This window comes from Nicotiana tabacum, chromosome 1 (genome assembly GCF_000715075.1).
Source record: "Nicotiana tabacum cultivar K326 chromosome 1, ASM71507v2, whole genome shotgun sequence".
Taxonomy (NCBI): Eukaryota; Viridiplantae; Streptophyta; class Magnoliopsida; order Solanales; family Solanaceae; genus Nicotiana; species Nicotiana tabacum.
In genome coordinates, this window is record NC_134080.1 from 87054164 (window position 1) to 87077661 (window position 23498).

Here is a 23498-nt window from a genome sequence, read left to right on the forward strand (position 1 = left end):
TAATATTCCCTTGCTTGCACCTTTCTCCAAAGATCATCCGAGCCTATTTTAATGATAGGCTTCTTGGGTTTCTTTACTTGTTCCTCCCAAATGCTTAGGTGTGTAAACCTTACCAGTCTTGGTTATGCCTTGTGCGACACATGTTTCTTCCAGTTTCCCTTTACCTTTTCTTCTCGCCTCTGCAGCATAGTCCCATGGTATAACATTGGAATTAAAGGATAACGTGGGTGCTACCGTCATAGTGAAGGGTGTGGTTACTTCCACCTCAAATGGAGTTGGCGTATCTGTGGGTGTTGTTACTTCAAACGGAGTTGGTGTGGCTACTTCAACCTCAATTGGCGACTGAATCTGCACTATAATAGGTGTGAGAGTGACTGGAGGTATTTTGGGTTCATCTTCACGAATGAGTCCAATTAATCCTTCTGGATCCCATTCTTCATCAGTTTTAATCACATTTACCCCTTCGCCTCTGTGGTCCGGGAGGGGATTGTTACGCATATTTGGTGCAGTCTCTTTTGCTTGTTAACCTTGGTATCAATCAACGTTTGGATCTTATCCTTTAAAGTGCGACATTCATCAATAGTATGTCCCTTCATGCCCGAGTGATAGGCACATGTCTTGTTCAGATTAACCCACTAGGAAGAGTTTTCCATAGTAAAAGTGGGAATGGGGGTGACATAACCGGCAGCCTTCAATATTTCATACAACTGATCGATGAGTTCAGAAATAAGAGTGTATTGTCTAGGTGGTCTGCGGTCGAAATTTGGTCTGGGTTTCTGGTAGTTTTGGCAGGCTGGTAGTGGTAAGTGGTAATATGCAGATTATGTGTTATAAGTATGGTAGGTGGCGGTGGGTTGTTGGTATTTGGGAGGTGAGGGCCGATATGTGGGTGGTGGTGTTTGGTATGTGATGGGAGATTTCGGACCCTGGGCTACTGCACCAACTTCTTTCTTCTTAGAGATTCCTCCTGACTGCAAGGCTTTGTTTGTAGTTTGGAGTGCCTCAAAGTTTGTCACCATTCTGCTTTTAATTCCCCCTTCTATTCTTTCTCCTAATTTGATGATGTCAGAGAACTTATGGTTTTCAATAACTATCAATATTTCATAGTATTGTGGATCTTGAGCTCTGACGAATAACTTATTCGTCTGTTTTTCTTCCAACGCTGGCCTTACCTTTGCGACTTCTAACCTCCATCGAGTAGCATACTCGCAAAAACTTTCTGTTGGCTTCTTCTTATGATTCTAAATGTAGAAGATGTTTGGTGTATTTTTCTATATTGAACCTGAACTGATCCATAAAATATGATGCCATGCTCACCTAGTTAACCCATTTCTTCTGGTTTTGATTGATGTACCAAGACAGGTCTCTGATGAGGCTCCTCATGAACAACTTCATGAGGATTCTTTCGTCTTAACCAACCCCTACGAGCTTGTCACAGTATGTTCTTAAATGTACCTTCGGATCACCTGTCCCGTCAAAAATCTCAAACTTAGGAGGTTTGTCACCCTCTGGTAGTTCTTGATGAGCAGGTCCTTCTCGGCGGATTCGGGTATGTATAAGGTCTGTTGTGAAGTGTGAGGTAAGGTTTCTATGTATATAGGGTTGCTTTAATGGACTCCAGGAATTTGGGCATAGTGGTTGTCGTTGGTTGAGTTTTGAGAATCAGGGGTAGGTTGTGGTGCATTTTGAGGAGTATGGTAGGTAGTGGTTTGTGGATATGGGTTGGATGATGATGATGTTTTGGAGGAGTCGGTACTGGTGGAGGATTGGGATTTTGAGGAGGTTGTTACACCGCATATTTTCGTACGTGAAAATACGCGATGAGTAAATTCGTAAAGGAGAAAGGGTAAGCAAATCAAAGAAAATAAATCTCATCGAAATTTGACATTTTGGAATAAAATACTGCCCGAGCTAAAATATCCGGTATTTATGGACTAGTACCATACAAGGTACCACATGACCATGAAAGTGAGGTGTATAAAGTGTGTTAAAAGTGAGTAGTATTATACATAATTTAAGATAATTCTTAATTATGTAGGTAATGAGCTAATTATTGAATTAGTGGGGGATTAATAAGTTGATTAAGGAGAAGGGGTGAAAATTTGGATAAGGTTTAGTATAGTAACGTGGAAGCAAAGGAATAAAAGAAGTGTGACTCAAAAGTAACTATGATATGTGGCAATTCTTAAAGAAAGTGAGTCATTTCCTAATCTCTTAAAAGGCTTCCAGCAAAGGAATATATTAACGTTATTGACAAAGACTTTCATCCAAGAATATAGTAACATTATGGACAAAGACTTTCATCCAAGAATATAGTAACATTATGGACAAAGACTTTCATCCAAGAATATGGTAATGTTATTGGCAAAGACATTCTGCCAAGGAATATATATTAACGCTATTGACAGAGATTTTCCGCCAAGGAACGTAGCAACGCTATTGAGAAAGTGTTTTAGCCAAGATTATCTTTGCATAGCAAAGTTATTGCTTCAGGCATTTCATACGGATTTTCCCTACTCCGATCTTGCTGTTTTGTTGCAATTAACGAGTGTTAGAGGAATTGTCAAGAAAATCGACTCAGGTATGTTAAGGCTATCCCTTCTTTCTTTTTGGCAAGATCTATACGACACGAACGAAACATGAAAATGAACAACTTCCATAAATGACTCTATTCATAGTAGTTTAGGAGTGCCTATGTTCATGAATTCCCTTGTATCTTGTTATTCTATCATCTGTTCACGGGTCTCAGAAAATACGTAAGTTGAAAAAAGGTTTACTTCATGATATTACTCAAAGGTATAATGTCTTATGCCATTCCAAGAGATTTTATTGACGTACTTATCATGCATTGTATTCATTTACATGGACCCATGGCCAGATGGCATTATATACACGTATATATGTATATTATATGTATATGAGATATGGAAAAAGGTTACGGCATTATATAGTCACCATCACATGATTAGCTGGTACACGTTGATGATTTGCCCACAATGGTCGAAATGATATGATTGGATGCCCTCATAGGCTTGATGATATTATGAACGCATATACCTATGCATGGCATGGCATTTATACGCATATGCATGACATTATGAAAGTGAAATGATTCACAGAGCTATGCAGACATACATGTCGAGTCTTTTACTCCATGTTTCTCTCATGTCTATTATTTACTGATTTTCATTCCTTACATACACGGTACATTATTTGTACTGACGTCCCTTTTTCCTGGGACACTGCGTTTCATGCTCGCAGGTCCCGATAGACAGGTCGAGAGCCCTCCAGGTAGGCTTTCAGCTCAGTGGAAAATGTTTGTGCGCTCCATTTGCTTCGGAGTTGCTTGTTTGGTTAGTATAATTTAGACGTGTATTGTTTGGTATAGTGGGACTCTGTCCCGACCTTTATGAAAAGTATGTATTCTTATAGGCTTGTAGACAAATGTCATGTACGTAAAAGATTGTATGGCCTTGTCGGCCTATATTCAGTGTACGAGTGGTTATTTTGGTCTTATAGGCCCGTATGTCTAATGTCTAAGTTGGTATTACATGTTGTATTCCACTTATCTCATGGCAGCCTTCCGGCTCAGTTATCTATGATAGTATGACATGAAAGGATATGTTATATTGGTACTCGGTTGAGCAAGGTACCGGGTGCCCGTCGCGCCCCATCTGTTTGGGTGGTAAAAAAAATGGTATTAGAGCAGTTCTGTCCTAGGGAGTCTACAAGCCATGTCTAGTAGAGTCTTGTTTATAGGTGTGTTGTGCACCATACTTATAAGTAGGAGGCTACAAGGCATTTAGGAATGTCACTATTTCTTCTTACTCTAGATCATGTGGTAGAGCTCAGTTGTAAGAACTCAATTTCCTAAACTCTATCTTATTCATAATAAAACAATGCCTTTATCCAAAAAATAGTTGGTAAGAGATATAGATGTGGAAGAGTTGAGTTAGAGGAACTCAATTTTTGCATTATGCTTATGATGAGTAAATGTAAGGTCTCCAATAGAACAGGTGGGTATTAAGACGTGTTAGATTCTTGTTAAGGAGACCTAAGGCATGAGTATCTATCCACCCATGTGGTGAAAAGCAACGATATAATCACAAGGTACAAGTTTCAACAAGTAAAAGAAGCACGGTGAAGAATGGTACAAGGTACCCAGTTAGTAAAGATGAACATTATCTTCAATTCAGGAAGTGAGATATAAACATCTTGAATTACTTTCAATAATAGAATAGATATATAGAATTGGCCACACCCATCTAATTTATGCCCTTTGGGGCTAATAGAAGTAGTATACGAGAAAGACGGATATCAGGATCCGGCTAGGGTTAGAGTGACCCAAAATGGTGGATGAATTATTTGCGTTAGTTGATATTTCTGAAGGATATTGCAAAGGTGCTAATAGATCTCCTTGTGAGATGCCTAGATGGTGCACCCTAAAATAGTATAGCCATATGTGAGTACTACAATGGTAGGCACTGGAAGCCTTGAAGGGATTAAAATTATCTTAGTATAGCTCCCGTCCCTAATAGAGAGAGAATGTTAGGCAACTCAAAGGGCCAATGGATGGAGCAAGGGAATCTAAAAGCAAAGGAATGTCTTGTTTGAGTTTTCAGAATAAAGTGATAAACATAGATGTTAGCGGGAAATAAGAAAAGAGTTAATGAAACATTATAAGTAAGATATGATACATGGATGTCAAAAAGGTTACAATATTACAAAGTATATAGTCAAGTGAAGGAAAAAGCGAGAAGTGACAGGCCTTGAGACAACTAAAGAATATATGCCATAAAGTCATATCCTCATTTCGAGAGATGAGTTCGCGACTCCAACGCGACTACCAGAAGGAAAAGTTATACCCAGAATGATAGAAATCAGTATGGATTGGTGAACAAGATAAACTAAACATGAATTAGGGACTGAGTGGTTTGATAATTGTCGACATCATAAGAATTTCAGATTGCGTTCTGGTGATAATAGAATGGATAACAGAAGAAGATTCATGAGAAATTCAGAGAATGGTTATTTAGGAAGACGTTTTCCTAAAGCAAGCAATGCGAGTAAAGTTAAACTTTGGGGACTATGTGTGACAGCTACACTAAGTGTCACCCTCGTGGGTAAGGGAATTTTTTTATTACCCTTGGTATAGAAGGATTGCCGCAAGTTAAGTAAGAGTCATCGATGATGTGAAAATACGCCAACGATGAAGAGGAAAAACATCTATAGGAATCCTCGTTGATCCAACTCTTAGTACTCCCCTAAAGGGGAAATATGGGGTGATGTGGCATTAAGTCAGAATTAAGTGGTTCTAGTGACTATGGAGTGGTAAAGGAAGAATGCAAAAAAATAAATAAAAAAGAAATGAGATTACACTTATCCAAATCCTACAGATATGCTACGATTCCAGAATATTATGTAAGTACGAATTCAATGAAAGAAAGAAAGGTTTCATGCCCCGAATATTATTGATAAATAAGAAGCCGGTGCGAGAGGTAAGTTAGATAAAGGAAATAACCCAAAAAAGATTACGCGGAATATTGATATGAAAATGGACCAATGATTAGTTAGCAGTTGATTCAGGAAGAGCCTAGTTATGGCTAAACAGGAGGTTACAGATAAATAAACAAATCATGCAAGATAAGCGTAGTGAGCCCTAACATAGGGAATTCAGTCTCATAGATATGACATCGTACCCTTGAGAAATATTCAGATAGGAGTTGGGGTAGTTAAAGGTACCGTATGAATTTTACGGGAATAAAAGAGAGTTCCACTGGGAAGACAATCAAAATATCAGTTTAGAAGAAGCCGTACAAGCATAAGGGCATAGAGCTAAGTAACTACAGATAATTATATGCAAGAAAGGACATCAAAAGGTCCGTCGAGTATATGATGTAATAAGCTCACAACTTTACAAGAGTCAGAGGGTCCTCCCTAAGTACTATAGTGAATGACTAGGTGAAAAAGTAAGGATGGAAGCTTTAACCTAAGCTAGGTGACCTAAGGAGGAAATGGTCTTATAACACCGTCTCACAACACATTGTATGCATTCCATAAGAAAATGACACCTACCGTGGCTAATAAACGGGAAGAAAAATCAGAAGTGATATTTAAGATCGTATGAGTTCTATGGAATTCCAATATGCATGGGCATCAAGATAAGCTAAGTATGCACACAAAAAGAGGCAGAAAGACTAGGAAAAGTAATTGTTTATGTTTGAAGAAAGCTGAGATGGAACAAAAAGAATTATTCGATTCATGATCCAGAGTTAGTTACGTTATGAATGCACTTAAGAGTTTGGATTTTTATACATGCAACATATATAGCCGTAGAAGATTACGGTATAAGTTAAAAAAAGAATTGAGCCCAGGTCATAGACGAATGATTGAATTATTAAAGAATTGTATCATGGATATTCCTCAGCGCCCATGAAAGGCTAAACGTAATAACTAATACCATGAACCACAGATCGGAAGGTAGCTTAAGCCTACATAAAGGCTGATTAGAAGGAGGAAACTAAAGAGTTACATCAACGAAGTAAATCAGGAATCTGATTATTGGGCCCAAAAAATTGTAGAAATGGTGATTGAGAACATTACAGGATCACTCTTAATATCAGAGGTACCAAAGGGATAGTACAACAACCATATTCTATAACGACCCTACGATAAAGCCGGTAGTACCAGCCTCATAAGAAGTCAGTACGAAGCTCCCACCAGATTGTGTATGCACCAGAGGTGCAAGTATAATAGAACTTCAAGTTATGGAATTATACCTATGTGGAAGGGAGGTCGTGAAAGAGATAAAAGATACGATGCGAGATTTTAAGGTAAGTAGGGTAAAGGTGAACAACGTACAAGATACTCAAAGTCAGAAGATCATGAATAGTCCATGCTTCGGATAGACGGCTAGAAGCACTAGGATTCAATATCCAGGAATGATAGCAGCATCGTCAGTGGCGTACCTTCCAGCCTATGGTTTCTAAGTATCAAGAGATCTAGTCAAGAGAGTAAAGAAGAGTTAGAGACGATATGATGTCTAGCTTGATGTTCCAGAATAACACAAGGAAATCTATGGTGCAAGCAAGTTGAAGGAAGGCTGCGAATAGTATAAATAGATATGTATAGGTCGCAAGCTAAAGTATAGTAAAGCGACAAAATTTTATGACACGAGTAAGAACGAGAAAGGACGAGTGAGAAGGTGACGAGAATGGATAAGTCCTCGGGATTAAGCCCATGGAAACAATAGCACTAATGGTTTCTCTAAAATATAGAAAGTTCAATATAGCCTAAATGAACTCAAAGGAGTCTAAGACTAATAATATCTAGAAAAAATAGAATGTTGCTCTGGTGGTGGAGTGAGGGTGTGCTTGTGATCGATAAAGGATGATGTTTGGGCTTTCGACTGAGTAATGATTTGAAGAGGATTTCATGGATTGTACGGAATTAAAAACATAAGGTGAATAACATTGGATTGCTATAAAATACGATTATTGAAGTATAGTATTGCCCCTAAGTGGATCAGGAAAATCACTTCAAATATTCCTCGATACAGCATAAGACCTAGTGGCAATGTGTTACGTAAGAAGTTTCAAGTTATCAATGGAAGATTGTAGATCAACATTGAGGTGAATCGACAATGAATGGATAAAAGATACAAAGTACGATATAAGATTAGACCATCATTCTTAAGATGAACAATAATAAAGAAGTGTTAAAAGACTTAGCTTTATGCATATAGGATAAGCAACAAGAGTAACCTGAAGTTTGGTTGCAAACCTCAGTAACAATAAATCAAAGTAAGAGTTATGGTATATTATGGCCTACTTAGATATAGTAAAGCTAATGACGCACAGAGGGACAACTTAACATAATTTTGTATATGTTCACAAAGTGAGGCATACATATTGGTTAAGAGCTGGAGGAAAGAGTAAAGAAGCGTCGCATAGGCGCACATACAAAGTTAGAGTCGTACATGCTGCATGATAGAAGGTAGCAACAGTTACAAAATTGGAAGGATTCTGACCACGAGTCGTGGTGTGAGAAAGAGGCCTAAAGGAGTAAATGCCCTGGCCATTGGATTTATTCACAGAACGGTTGCCTAGATGGCAAAGAGAGTACTAAAGTATTCGAAAGACAAAAGTTATGTAAATGATAGGTGCATCAGTCAACATTCGAGGACGAATGTTCCAAAGGGGGGAATGATGTTACACCCTATGTTTTCGTACGTGAAAATATGCCATAAATAAATTGATAGAATCTCGGAAATGAGATGTTGCATCCCTCATTTTTCATACGATAAAGTTTCGTCGTAAGTTAATCGATGTAAGTTCGGGAATGGGATTATTTTGAGATTATAAGCATTATCCTATTTTAAACACGCGATGAGTAAATTCGTAAAGGAGAAAGGGTAAGCAAATTAAAGAAAATAAATCTCATCGAAGTTTTACATTTTGGGATAAAATACGGCCCGAGCTAAAATACCCGGTATTTATGGACTAGTACCATACAAGGTACCACATGACCATAATAGTGAGGTGTATAAAGTGTGTTAAAAGTGAGTAGTATTATAAATAAATTTGAGATAATTCTTAATTATGTAGGTAATGGGCTAATTATTGAATAAGTGGGGGATTAATAAGTTGATTAAGGAGAATGGGTGAAAATTTGGATAAGGTTTAGTATAGTAATGTGGCAACAAAGGAATTAAAGAAGTGTGACTCAAAAGTAACTATGATATGTGGCAATTCTTAAAGAAAGTGAGTTATTTCCTAATCTCTTAAAAGGCTTCTAGCAAAGGAATATATTAACATTATTGACAAAGACTTTCATCTAAGAATATAGTAATATTATGGACAAAGACTTTCATCCAAAAATGTGGTAACGCTATTGGCAAAGACATTCTGCCAAGGAATATATATTAACGCTATTGACAGAGAGTTTCCGCCAAGGAACGTAGCAACGTTATTGAGAAAGAGTTTTAGCCAAGATTATCTTTGCATAGCAAAGTTATTGCTTCGGGCATTTCATACGGATTTTTCCCTACTTTGATCTTGCCGTCACATGTTTTGTTGCAATTAACGAGTGTTAGAGGGATTGTCAAAAAAATAGACTCAGGTATGTTAAGGCTATTCCTTTTTTCTTTTTGGCATGATCTATACGACATGAACGAGACGAGAAAATGCACAACTTCCATAAATGACTCTATTCATAAAAGTATTAGGAGTGCCTATGTTCTTGAATTCCCTTGTATCTTGTTATTCTATCATCTGTTCATGGGTCTCAGAAAATACATAAGTTGAAAAAGGTTTACTTCATGATATTACTCAAAGGCATAATGGTCTTATGACATCCCAAGAGATTTATTGACGTACTTATCATGCATTGCATTCATTTACATGGAACCATGACCAGATGGCGTTATATACATGTATATATGTATATTATATATATATATATATATATAGGATATGGGAAAAAGTTACGACATTATATACGCACCGCCACCTGATCAACTGGTATACATTGATGATTTACCTACAATGGCCGAAATGATATGATAAGATGCCCTCAAAGGCTTGATGATGTTATGAACGCATATACCTATGCATGGTATGACATTTATATGCATATGAATGACATTATGAAAGTGAAATGATTCACAGAGCTATGCAGACATACATGTCGAGTTTTTTACTCCATGTTTCTCTCATGTCTATTATTTACTGATTTTCATTCCTTACATACTCGGTACATTATTTGTGCTGACGTCCCTTTTGCCTAGGGACGTTGCGTTTCATGTTCGCAGATCCCGATAGACAAGTCGAGAGCCCTCCAGGTAGGCTATCAGCTCAGCAGAAGATGTTGGTGCGCTCCATTTGCTTCGGAGTTTCTTGTTTGGTTAGTATGATTTAGACGTGTATTGTTTGGTATGGCGGGACTCTGTCCTGACCTTTATGAAAATTACGTATTCTTAGAGGCCTGTAGACAAATGTCATGTACGTAAAAGATTGTATGGCCTTGTCGGCCTATATTCAGTGTACTAGTGGTTATTTTAGTCTTATAGGCCCGTATGTCTTATGTATAAGTTGGTATTACATGTTGTATTCCACTTATCTCACGACAGCCTTCCGGCTCAGTTATCTATGATAGTATGACATGAAATGATACATTATGTTGGTACTCGGTTGATTAAGGTACCAGGTACCTGTCACGCTCCATCGGTTTGGGTCGTGATAGAGGTGTGGCATATTGGTGAGTTGCTGGAGGATTTTGTTGGTTTTGTGTGTTTTGGGGAGGTGCTGGGGTTTTGATGTTTTGTTGGTTGCCGTTGGCGACGTTCAGGGTAAGGAAAAGGTTTGCCAAATTCCGGACTTGCTCAAGTTCCCCTTGTAACGCTAATATCTTTTGTTCCAACCGTAAAACCAAGTCATTCTACGTTGGAGTGCTTCGACCATATTATGTTTTGACATTCTCTTCATGCGTAGCATTGTCTTTCCTAATATTGCTTATATCATCCATTCTGGCTTTTCCTTTGTTTTTATGATCACTTTGAGGAAGAGGAGGTGGATGACCTCTAGATCTGGTATGATATGCTGATGATTGAGGCCGCTACTATGTTCTGGGATGAAAAAAAGCCATTTTCCATTTTGGGGACATATAAATGACTCCCCTTTTGGAAGAAATAGAAGGTTTCATTAGGCTCCCGTGGGATAATCCTGGTTTGTTTCTACCGAAAAACCGCACTCCTCGAGGTTTCTTAAAAATGATGGGTTTCAGGAAAAATGATGATTTAGTATGTTTGAAGAAGTCTTATATACCATTCAACTTCCTCTATGAGCGTTATGGTCACATCAAGACCGCCTTTACCATGATGAGTTCGCCATCACATCTTTGGGTTGCACTCACCGTCGAGTTTTTGTGTTCATTATCTGTTTTCTGGGGATGCTGGTATTTCCAATACAAGGAGAAAGGATCCACACCCGTCTAGATATAGTCACTAAGGCTTTGATGGAAGGGATTGAGGGGCAAACTTACACCATTGTCCCTATGAGTTTAGTTGATATGTACCAGGCTTTAGACTGTTGCAAGAAAGAGTATAGGCACTTCGAGAGCTGTAATATGTTGCTGCAAATATGGTTGTTGGAACACCTTGAGAGGGGAGAATACCGTCAAGAATTTCCGCGACGACCATGGAATGACCACATAGCATATCATCATCTGAAGAGAATGACTTTTATCCATATAGGTTTGCGCAACCGGAAACGCTGTGAGTTGGGCACACTTCTTCAGAAATCTAACTGATGACAAAGTACATTGGATGTTCGAATGGTTCCCTAACAGTGAATTCATCATCAGGTCGAGAGATACTCATCATCTAGTGTTAATCAGATTAAGAGGGATCTATCCTTATTCTCATATCAGGGTTATGAGACAAGCTAGGAGAAAACAGGTTATACCACAAGTTTCCAAAATGGTTCAGTACAAGGGAGACTTCCAGGGGAACGCCATTCCATTTAAGTTTGAGGCATAACACATGTGGCATCAAAAGGTCATTGTGGAGAAAGATACCATCGAGCCAAATTGGTATCATGCCGGTCATGTGCACTTCTATTTGTCATGGTTGGTAGATGATATTGTGAGGGATGTCAAGCTAGGGATTAATCTGAATAATAGGGTTGTAGACGACGTTACTAAAGCACAAGTCAAATACAAGATGTTGTGCAAAAGAGTATTCGAATCTGAAGCCAGGCATTTGGAACAACATAAAGAGGATATGGAAGCAATCAACGAGTAGAGAGAAATCGCTATTAAGTCGACAGAGAGGTTGGAATATTTGGAGCAGGGGTTGATGGAGCTTGAAGGGAAGATGAGAAATAGGGTTACAGGCTGTTAAAACATGGATGGCAATGAAGGAGGGCTCCTAGCAAGGGCATATCTTCTATTGGACATGCGCGACCTGGGGAATCTGATCGATGGGGCAAAGAAGTCCAAGCATGGAGAAGGTATAGATTAGGAGTTATGTTTTACTTGATTTCCAGACTCGTTTTAGGCTTTGGTTGTAATAAGGCAAATGCTATTAGTAATTCTTTATAATTATTGTCATTTTAGTAGAGATTTGGTTCATTCGTATTAATGAAATGACATAGTTATTGGCATCGATTTTCTCCAAATTTATATGTCGCTTAGGCCTACCTCGGTCACAATGAGGTCCCCAAACTAGGACGCAAATTTTAAATTCTGCAATATGTGTTAAAATACCGCAAATATCCCTTTAAAACTCCTCACTAACTTGTTTACCTTTTGTTTTTCTTCTTTTCTTTATTTGTTTATTCTCATCCCCTAAGGGCGTTGTTTGGTTGCAGGTCTAACATAAAAGGTAAATTCCCGAGGACTCTTATCACATGGTTTTTGTCACTTGGCGCGAGGTTTTCCCACCAATCCAGCAGCAAAGGTGGGATGTTCTGAACTGTGCCGAACCTGGGGAATTCGTGCCTCATTTCTACAAAACAAATAGAGTTAGCCCTTCCCTCCCTCCATATTTGGCTATTTACACCTTAATGATCAACATATTGGCATGTTTTCTCCAAATAATGCACAGATCGTGATTGTGTCCATTGGGATTATGAAAATCCCGACAAACTTTGGACAAGGCTTGTCTTAGTGAGTTATTACGCGGACAACGTTATAACATGATGCATACACAGTTGATATTAGAATGGGGTTTCTAGAAGAGTCTAGACTGGTACCCTCAAGCGGACAACTTGAGAAGGAAAGACACAGAACCGTTGACTGCACCATTGATCAACTAGCTTTATCGCAAATAAGCCTTTCCAAATTTAAAGGCTGATTTAGGAAGAGCGCAGACACTCATCAAATGCCACTATGGTATTAATACGCACGAGTGGAATATGATGTAGAGCATGCTTTATACAAAGATAAAACAATACGTTGTCAAGTATTTTTGCATGTTGAAAGTAGTAAATGCAACATTGAATGAAACATAAAGACATAAAAAGAAAGAAAAACAAGGAAGAAGTTAGTACGCACAATGTGGAAACAGTAACAAAGTAAACAAGAGAGTGAGGGTGGGGAGAGACATGATGTAGAAATTCTAAAAAACGTCCAATGGAAAGCGCATGTTATGACCAAATTAAGCAGAGATTCGCATGTGAGTGCAAATAAAGGGAAAACGGGGAAAATGGTGTATAGGTAGCAAATAAAAGGGAACGAGATTGGGATATTCATGTAATAGCAAAGATAATAAAGACATGCTTATCAGAGAAGACTAATTCATATAAACTAAGTTCACTTATGGTAAGAACCTAAGAATCCCCAGCAGAGACGTCATGCCTTCGCACCCCTTTTTATCGCGAAATCGGGTTTCAACACATGACAACTCTTTTAAGGAATGGTGTTAAACGAGAGAGTCTCCACCTAATGGGTTTCAGGTGTGTTAGGGCACTTATTTTGCAGATAACTCTGTTTGACTAGTTTGCATTATCAAAGATCGGGTAAGGCCTTAAAATTACCTCGAAGAGAAGGTGTTAGGCACTCTTCGAGGTCCACAACTATGGGTCCTATCCGAACTCAATTATATGAATTAGTCTAGACGATCAAGTATAGGAAAACAAGGAATTTGGGAAGTTTATTAGTAAATACAAGTAATTGATTTAAAGACAAGATGGGGGTCCTAAATTTCTTAGACTAAAGGATCACCCTTTACAACATAAATAATACTTCGCAACTCCCTCAAGATGGGGTGTTACTCATATTATTCAGTGGGCACAGACTATCATCTCCTACTACCCGATTACTATCTTTAAGTTGTTACCTAAAGCACACTAGTTGGTTCTAAACCGTACCCTATATATGCACTACCCGTCCCATGCCTATGGTCCAGGAGGCTTTGGACCTCTATTTAGGTAGTTCTAGACCTCAACTAAGGCAGCTCAAAAATGACAAAACTAATCGACATGTAAAATAGGTTGGACTTCATATAAAAGCAATTAAGGGCTCAAGTTAGCCTCCATACTTTGATAACGAATGAGCGCAAACACATTGAGCATTTGATAGTTGTAGATTTTAAACTAATTAAAGTTATTGAATCCTATAGGCATGATCTCTATGCGATTTTGGATTTTAATACATGCCACAATTTCAGATGTAAAGTCCTTCCCTTTAATATGATTTCTAAAAGCCTACATAGTTGCCTGCTGATTACAAGAATAAGAGATTAAAACCTATAGGCATAATGTCTAGGTGATTCACGCAGTAACTAACAATGGTGATCACAGGAGTATGTTCAGAATTACTTAGTCGAGTCCTATGGGCATGGTTTCTAATAGTGATAATTAGCACAGTGTTGAAAACTCTTTAAAGAAATGAGCAGGACAATAATTAAGACTGATTTTAGACCCTATAGACAGGATTTCTATAATCATAATTAAAACTGGTTTTAGATCCTATAGGCATGATTTCTATAATTAAAACTGATTTAAGATCCTATAGGCATGATATCTAAATCATAAAATAGGTAGTGTGTAAGTTAAAAGAAACCTATACGCATATTGAGATATTAATCATTCAATATCCTATAGGCATGATTTCAACAGGTGAAAGCAGAACACATTTGAACCAAATTAAGAACCTATAGGAAGGATTTCTAACACATGATAATTGAACATGTTTGAGCACAATGACACATTCTGAGCAAAATAGAATATCTATAGGCAGGATTTCTACCCATTTCGATGCAAGTGTAAGATAAAACCCTTTCCCTAATTTTACTAATACCCCAGAATGTTATTACAAGAATTATTACAGACCCAAAATGAATAGAGTAAGTTACAGAAATAAATAACTATTGGGAGCCTACAACATGCCCAAAGATACACTCCGCCAGGCCAGGCCTTCATTTCCATGGCTCACAATAGCCCAAGAATTACATCCTCATGGACATAAGGCAGCCATAAATTAAGTGATTCACCCGGTAGGTATAAAACATAGCTGAGCATGGAGAACCAAGGCCCTAGTGTGTCAGAGTTACCAAGGACTTCAAGAACCCAGGACAATGCTCACACTAGGAGGTCAACGGACAGAACCTAAGTAGCCTTGGCCTTCAGCTGGATAAGAATAAGAACTCAAAGGGACCAAACAGTAAAGGAATAGAATGAGGGTAAGGGACACCACTAAAGGACAGAACCAAATTGAACATACAAAAACAGATAACAGACATGCTAGGATTTAAGACAGACTTAACCAATTTTTTGAAAATGAGTTCAATCACATAATGCACATGTCAATAAACAAACTGCAAGATAGTCTCACAGTAGGAAAAAAAGAAGAGAGTTTTCCATTAAAAATCATGAAAAAATACAAAAAATACCATGCATTGCATATAGGTTTGGTTTTACATTTTTTGGAATTAATTAGTAACTATTTCTTTATTAAAAATGAAAATAACAAAAAATAGCTCATTTTACACCTTTTAATTTTTAGCTTATTAATTTTTTCTTTTCAAGTTAGGACTAAATAATTTTTATTGTGATTAGTTTAATTTTGCAATTTAGATAATTTAGGATTTTAATTCTAGGATTTCATTAATTAAATTTTTTTTTAAAAAAAAAGAGAAAAGGAAGAAAAGGGAATTTAAGAATAAAAGGTTGTTGGGCCAAAATTGTGGAAGCCCAAACCATTCTTCATCCCAAACCCATTCCAAAATCTGAACTTAAAACTATCCAATTACCCGTCCCACGCCTAGACCCACGCCCGACCCACCTGTGACCCGCCCCACTCCCCTTTAATACATAAACCATGTTATAACATCTTCCCCCAAACTAAACCCTAAACCTAGAGACTCAAACAGCGCCCATCTCACATGCCCGGTTCTGCCTTGCTTCAACTCACCAAATCACACCCAAAATTGGGCGTTTCAACTCGCCAAGCTTGCTGCCCCCTCCCCAAATCGAATGGAAATAAGGAAAATGGGGAGCGTTGGATTGATTTTGATTTGATTCACTCCCTCTATTTGTCCATTTTTTCATCAAAAGAGGGATAAAATTTCAGATTAGGGGAAGATATTTTTTTTGAAGATTTTTTGGAGAAGAGGGCAGAAGGTTCGAGAAGTTTGAAGGCCTATATAAGAAGGGTGATATTTTCAGAAAAGGGGGATTTTCCGGAGAGGATTTTAGAGAGATTTCGGAAGAAAAATTAAAATTAGGGTTCGAAATTTTCTTCTTCCTTTCTATTGTTCTTTTTTATTTCTGGTATCAGAACAGAGGAACAACATTACTGAGTGTCTATTATTTCATTTTGATGTCGATTATTGTCTAAACTTTCGAAATCTCTAGAGTCTATCTTTTCATTTCGATTCTGGATTTTTGGATAAAAATGGAAGTCATTTGAGAAGTTCGAGTCTGTTGTTGCTCGAGGGTTGATTTTCAGTTGCTGGTTGTTTTTTTTGGTCGATTTTAGTGTTGTGACTAATTCAGTTTTTAATTCCAGGTTCATTTTTTTCCTCTCCTTTATTTCTGTTGTGAAGCAAGTCATGGACGAATTGTAAAATAACTAAGTTTAAGATAACAACTGAAGTTCTATGTTCAATAGGCGTGCTATGGATTCTGATTCTTCTTAATGATATGTTTATACTATTTGTTTTCTAAATTAAATGGTTGGTTTCTGTTTGGATAAAAATGTGAATGTAAAAATTAGAAAATTAACCGGCTCATAAGGTTTTCATTTACAAGTTTCTGTTCCTTCACTACTTTACTAGCATGGTTTTGAGTAGTTTTTCTAGTTGAAGAAAATATGAGAGCTGGGGGTTTAATTGAGTTATATATTACTCGACTCTATGTTATGAATCTAGTTGAAATTGTTAATTCCTTAAAGATTCAGTAGTGTTAAAGTTTATGTGACCAGTTTTGTTTGATTTCACAGTATTCTGTGTTGTTTTGCTGACTTCGTCGTATTGAAATGAAGGCTTACTAGTGCGAATTGAAGTGTTTTAAGCTGGGGTCAAGTTTTCTACAAAATTGATTGGTCTTTGTTTATCTGTTGTTCCTTTAAGCTGCTCATAGCTATTGTTGTTTAATGGCAGATCTCTTTTTGGTATGTGATTAGTTTTATTTTTCAGCAGTTAGACTGACTGATTCTCAAAGCTGATTCATACAAATTTTCTTGTCTCCATGGTTTAGTTTTGGACAGCTTTCCCTTTGTTAAGTTTGTGTATGAGTCGGGTGCATAATTTGTCGAAACATTAACCTGAGTAATTCTAGTTCCTGGTGTCTGTTTCTCCATTAAACCTTGATATTATTCTGCCTTTAGAATTTCAACTTGAGTAATAATATTAATAACAAGCTAGAGTTGTAGTAACAAAGTTTGAGGATGGTAGTGTTTAAGTTTAATACTTTATTATGAATTGCGTGGTCATGACGTTGTTGGCTCTTGTTCACCATGAAGTTCCACGAATTGCCTGATTTAGGTGAAAACTAATTGATATATGCTGCCAAAGTTCTAAGCAAAGAAATTGCTTTAGTTGTAAAGATAATCGTTCATTATGTTTAAAGGTTCGTGATATGTTTTCAACGTAATGTATTTCTAAGAAATCAAGGCGGCAGTGGGCATGGGAATATCATTATTGCTCCCATCATATTTGGACTCACATTATTTCCTCATTGCCTTTCCTCTCTTTGTTTGCTTGTTTGATGTATTTGTTTGGATGAGCGCTTCTGGGGCGTCAAGCTAGCCTCGCATGATTAATTTGACCTCCAAGGTTTGTTGGGCCGTGGGAAGTGGGGAAGACCAAAGCCTATTAGTGATTAATTTACTCCCGCCCTTTAAGATATGAGCATGAATTTTATGCTAGTAAAAGTGCTCCATAAGCACAATTGCCTTTCTTTAAATAAGTGGAGGTGCGCTATCCAATCACGTAGCCCATGGCCCTCACAAATATTATGATTAGTTATTAGAAATGAACATTTATAGAAAAGCCTATAGGCACGTTTAAAATACTATTGTGATTCTGTACACGTTCGCGTGACGTAATTACAATTCTAAAAATCAATTCGGAGTATGCGTTCGCGCAACTTTGATCTAACTTTTTTAATAATAAAATTGTTTTTAATAGGCCGCTAAATTAAAATTAGTTCATATGATCCGAGGTGTGCCATCCACAAGTTAATCATTCATGGCCCTCGTTTTAAACTTATGATCTAGATATAAAAACGACAAATGTTCGTAGTTTGCTTTAGGCCTGTTTAATATATCATTGTGATTGTGGACACGTTCGCGTGACATGATTATGATTTCTAAAAACAAACTCGGAGTATGCGTTCGCGCAACTTTGGCCAAACTTTCTTAATAATAATAAAACGTTATTAGTTGTGGACACGATCGCATGACATAAATTTTGACGCGCCAAACAAATGTGTACACGTACGCGTGACCCGTTTCAAGATAATTTCTTAATTAAAAGAGGCAAATGCACTTAGGTTCTAAAATCAGTAATCAAACAATTTAATAAGCCAAGTATGATCAAAGCGACCGTGCTAGATCCACGGAACTCGAGAGTGCCTAACACCTTCTCCGGGTTAATAGAATTCCTTACCCGGATTTCTGTGTTCGCAGACCTTAAATAGAGTCAATTTCCTTGATTTGGAATTTTTAACCGGTGACTTGGGACACCATAAATTATCCCAAGTGGAAACTCTGATTTTAATTTAAATAATCCCGCTTCGATTGTCACTTAAATTTGATAAAACTCCCTTATATCCCTCACCGGGGTGTAGGAAAAAGTAGGTGTGACAGCTTTGGCGACTCTGCCGGGGAACGAACCCGGAATCTCTGGTTCAGGGTTCAAGAGCTCGAGCTTGTTAATATGATTTTTACTTGGCTTCATTTATTGTTAATATTACTGTATTCTGTGAACCTTTTGTGCTAAATGCTATCTATTTACCGCTTTAATATTGTTTGAATTGTATATAACTGTCTTCTTATGCCACCCGTCTAAGTCTTCTGAAAATGGTGCACACGTTCGCGTGACCCGCTTTTTCTGTAGAAGTTATACCAAATAAGAACAGGGCTGGGCCAGCAACAAGGCCGAGTAGACTTCAGTGCTCCCGGTACGTTGCTCCTTCTTCGGCTCGAGTTGTCTGCTAGGGTAAGCCAGGTCTAGAACACAACCCCAGGATTTAAACCTAGAAAAATACAGCCTCATGCCGAATCTCTAGTAGGAACGTTTGTTTGCATCATATGCATTTAACTTAGGGGACTCAACACAGGGGTTGGGTCCGTCTAGGACAGGTGTACCCAAAATAATAGACCATCTTGATGCATCCTATGTGTTATGTGAACATTTATTTGATTCGGCCTGCATGCTGACCGACTAAGGAAAAATAAAGCAAAAGAAAAAACAAGAGTGATGTAGAGAAGGAAATAAAACCCGATTCTAAAAAAATCCCTGGTATTTGGAAATGTCACAAAACTTCCAAAAAAAATTTCAAAAAAAGAGGAAAAGAAAGAGAGTCATTTCAAAAGAGTCAATACTGTGTCCTTTTCAAATGTGTCAAAACTGGCCAAACTACGCAGGTCTGATTCTCACCAGATGTGGGATATGTAGGCAACCTACATAAGGTTCGGCCTTATTTTTTCGAAAAAAAAAAGAAAAAAAAGAGAGTAAATGGTCAAATAAATGTAGTTTGGGGTTTTGGTAAAAATAAGCCGATCCAGCTTCGGTAATGTCTTAAGCCGTTCTTGTTGAGATAGCCTTAGAGTATCTTCAGTTGTCGAAGGGCTATTTTCGTAAAAGAACGGACAAGTCTGTCGGTAAAGTGTCATTTTTCCTTAAAGTAGTTCTCCCCGGCCTCAAAGTTTATTTGGAATTGCGAAGGGGCCACGTTTGCAAAAATGACCATTTTTGCTAAAATTAGCATATAGGGGAAGGAATCATGGTCCGTTGATTTTTCTTCTAGAAATTGAAAAAACTTGTTTTACAAAAAGGATCCACCGGAGTCAAACCTAACCTTAATCTCCCACAGGTACAAATGAACACTGCTCAGAACCCATCAGAAGTGGTCATAGAATAGGCTCAGTTGCGGTTGAGTATGTGGTGGAATGATCTAGATGAAGATGGTCAGAAGTGGGTGAAAAAACAGTTGGGTGCCCTTATAAACAGTTTGTAAATCAAACCACAGGAAGATCTAATCAAGGCTTTGGTAATTTTTTGGGACCCTATCCATAATGTTTTTCGTTTCTCGGACTTTGAGATCATCCCTACTTTGGAGGAAATGGCTGGGTATATTGAGTTTGACCGAGATCTGAGGAAACAACAACTTATATTTCCAAGGGCTCCTTCGGTGCAAAAATTCTTTGACCTCCTGAATATCAGTAAACAGATGAAGAAGGTCCATGTAAGCAAAGGGTGTTGTTCTTTCCACTTCTTGTACTTCAGGTTCGGGCACTCAGCTGGGTTCGAAACGCATGAAAAGGGTTTGAGAAACAAACAAGATAAGGGCCTTTGGCAAATTCATCGTCGGTTCACTTTTATTGTGGCATTTTTGGGATCATGGTCTTTCCAAATGCGGAAGGGACAGTGGATACTCGTATAGTCGGAATTGCACAAATACTTACTACCAAGGAAGATCACACACTTGTCCCATTAGTGCTGGCAGACATTTATCGGGCATTGACATTGTGCAAAGCCGGGGCTCAATTCTTTGAAGGTTGCAATATTCTTCTACAAATGTGGTTGATCGAGCATCTCCACCATCACCCCAAATTCATGAGTTATGGTTCAAGCCCGGATAACTTCATTAAGAGTTATGAGGAAAGGGTGAAAGACTACAACGTGCCAGAAGGGTTTGAAGCCTAGGTCTCCCACTTGAAAGCTCTCAAAGCAAGTCAGAGTGGACTATAAGATGGCTCCCAATGACAGAAGCCATATACATGATGGCTACCAAGGGCTACCTGAGATTGATGGGTGTGAGGAGTATCCAGCCATATGCACCGCAGAGGGTCTTAAGGCAGTTAAGAAGATATTAGATTGTTCCCGAAGATGAAGATCTAACCACCCAAGTCATTGAGCTGCATCCAGAAGCTGCATTGCCCGAGACTTTAGTTCAGCGGGATTGGAATAGCTGCTGGTATCTGAAAAATGGCACCCAGGTACCAGATGTTGCAAAGGGGAATTAGAACCAAATTATGCCGCATGGTTTGAGAAAAGGTCTTGTGTAAACAACGAACTAGAGCCTGAGCCCGAGCCCAAGCCCGAGAGGCCTGCCAAGAGATATCATGTTCAAGATTTTGATGATAAAATCCAAGAAAGGTTGGCTTGGGGAGAAAATGAGAAAAAATATCAAACCGTAATTCACACCTTGGAAGAGAAGTTGAGAAACATGGAATTCAAAAATGATCTCCAAGCACAAGAAGCTGAAGGTGAAAGAATAAAGTTGACCAAAAAAATGAGGTTCTCCGAGCCCAAGTTCGAAAAATGAGAATAGCAGCTAAGAACCCAGGCAGAAGCAAAAAGGATGAAAAGCTCATCTACAGCCTTACAACACAAAAAGTACGTGACTATGAGGATGATTTGCAAAAGACTAAATCTGAGCTAGCAAATGCCTAAGCCAAGTTAGCTAAGAATGTAGAGGGACAAGCCAGTTTCGTTCGGCAACTGAAGGATAAGTATGACAAATGAATGGTGAGTATAAATAAAAAGGTCAATGTCCTTGAGAATGAGATGACCAAGTAGGCAAGAGATGTCAAAGCAGAAAGGGAGCACTGCTATGCCCTGATGGCACAGTTAGAGAAAGACCTGCAGCAGCTTCATAGCAAAATCATACAGCCGAACAAATTTTGGATGCCAGATTTCAGCAAATCAGACAGTTGCTACAGGAGAAGGGTATTATCAGGGAAAGGGTTAGGAGAATTGCGGACAACATTGTGATGAAGTGCAATGAGTGTGAAGACATGATCAAGTCCATGTTCTTCGCTTCAGTTATGATTTTTGTCCGGTAAATCATGGATGACTTGTTTCGCCTCCAAGAAGATATGGCGCAAAGGCCCACAGTAAGGCCAACTAGAGCAGTAGTTGAGGCACTTGTGTATTCTTAATTTTGTTTGTTCGAGTCTGTATGTTGTTAGTTCATTTTCGAGTCTGTATTGTCAGTTTCTTCTAAGTTTGTTAGTTCATTTTCGAGTCTGTATTGTCAGCTTTCTTTTGAAGTTTGTTGGTCCACTCATCAAGTCTGTCAGTCTTTATGTTTAAATTTGTAGGAGAAGTCGTCGTAATCAAGATGTTTTCTTTTATTTTATGAAATTTGAAAACCCCAAAAATGTTTTTTGTTTTTTTATTTTATTTCACACATTGTCCCAGAACTACGCTTGTTCTGATTCATGCGGCGTCATGATACGTAGGCAATCCCCATAGAATTCGATCATAACTGTGAAATGAAAAGGAAAAAAAAGAAAACAAGAAAACTGTGGGAAAGAAATAATCGCAAAACAAGAGAGGAAAAATGAGAGAATAAAAGGATAAAACAATAATCAACCAAATAAAAGCAGGAATTAAAAAAAAAGAGGAAGAAATTGCAAAATGAAATTAGTGAAAGCCGGGATGAAGCAAGCGGCCGTTCAAATTCATAATAGAAATGGTTAACTTTTTAGGTGCATTGCATCCTCAACGTGCGGTTACCTATCTGCTAAGCTCTTAATTGCTAACAAGTTTGCTTGTTGTCATCAAGTCCGTACAACACCAGGTCCAAAGACAAGTTGATCATGGCCAGCCAAGAACTGGATGCAAGTGTTATTGATCCGTCAAGGGAAGGGGAAGAGTCTGATGTTAATCTGAAAGAGGAGCTACATAAGTTGAAACACCAAATGGAAGAGATGTATTAGGAATGGATGAAAGGGCACCCACCACCATCATACCCCGCCAACCCGGCTTTCGTCCCGCCACTAGCTCAATCCTAAGAACCCCCCACTGTTGATTCATCTCCAGGCTTTCCCCATTACCACCACTACCAAGGCACCACTTCCCAAACCCCACAAGCACCACCACCCAAACCAATCCCATACCCCTCTCCACCAGCTACCCCTGTTTTCATGGCACCCCCGCCCGCTACACTCTATAGATCCTCCAGTGAGCCCTTATTACATAACCAAGATAACCAATACTATCCCCCTGAACCTACTTTCAAGGCCCCAGATCATTACTCCTGCACTCCTCGTTTTGACCTCCCTGTCGAGACTGAGAAACCACCTAAAAACCCAGATTAGAAAGAGATGTTCAGGAAGGTAAGAAGTTTGGAACAATCGTTCAGAAACATGCAGGGATTGGGAGGCCAGGTGAGCGTAGCCTACAAGGATTTGTGTCTATTTCCTGATGTTCAGTTGCCTATGGGGTTTAAGATGCCGAAGTTTGATCTGTATGACGGGCACGGAGACCCGGTGGCCCGTTTAAGGAGATTCTGCAGTAAAATGAGAGGAGCTGGTGGGAAAGA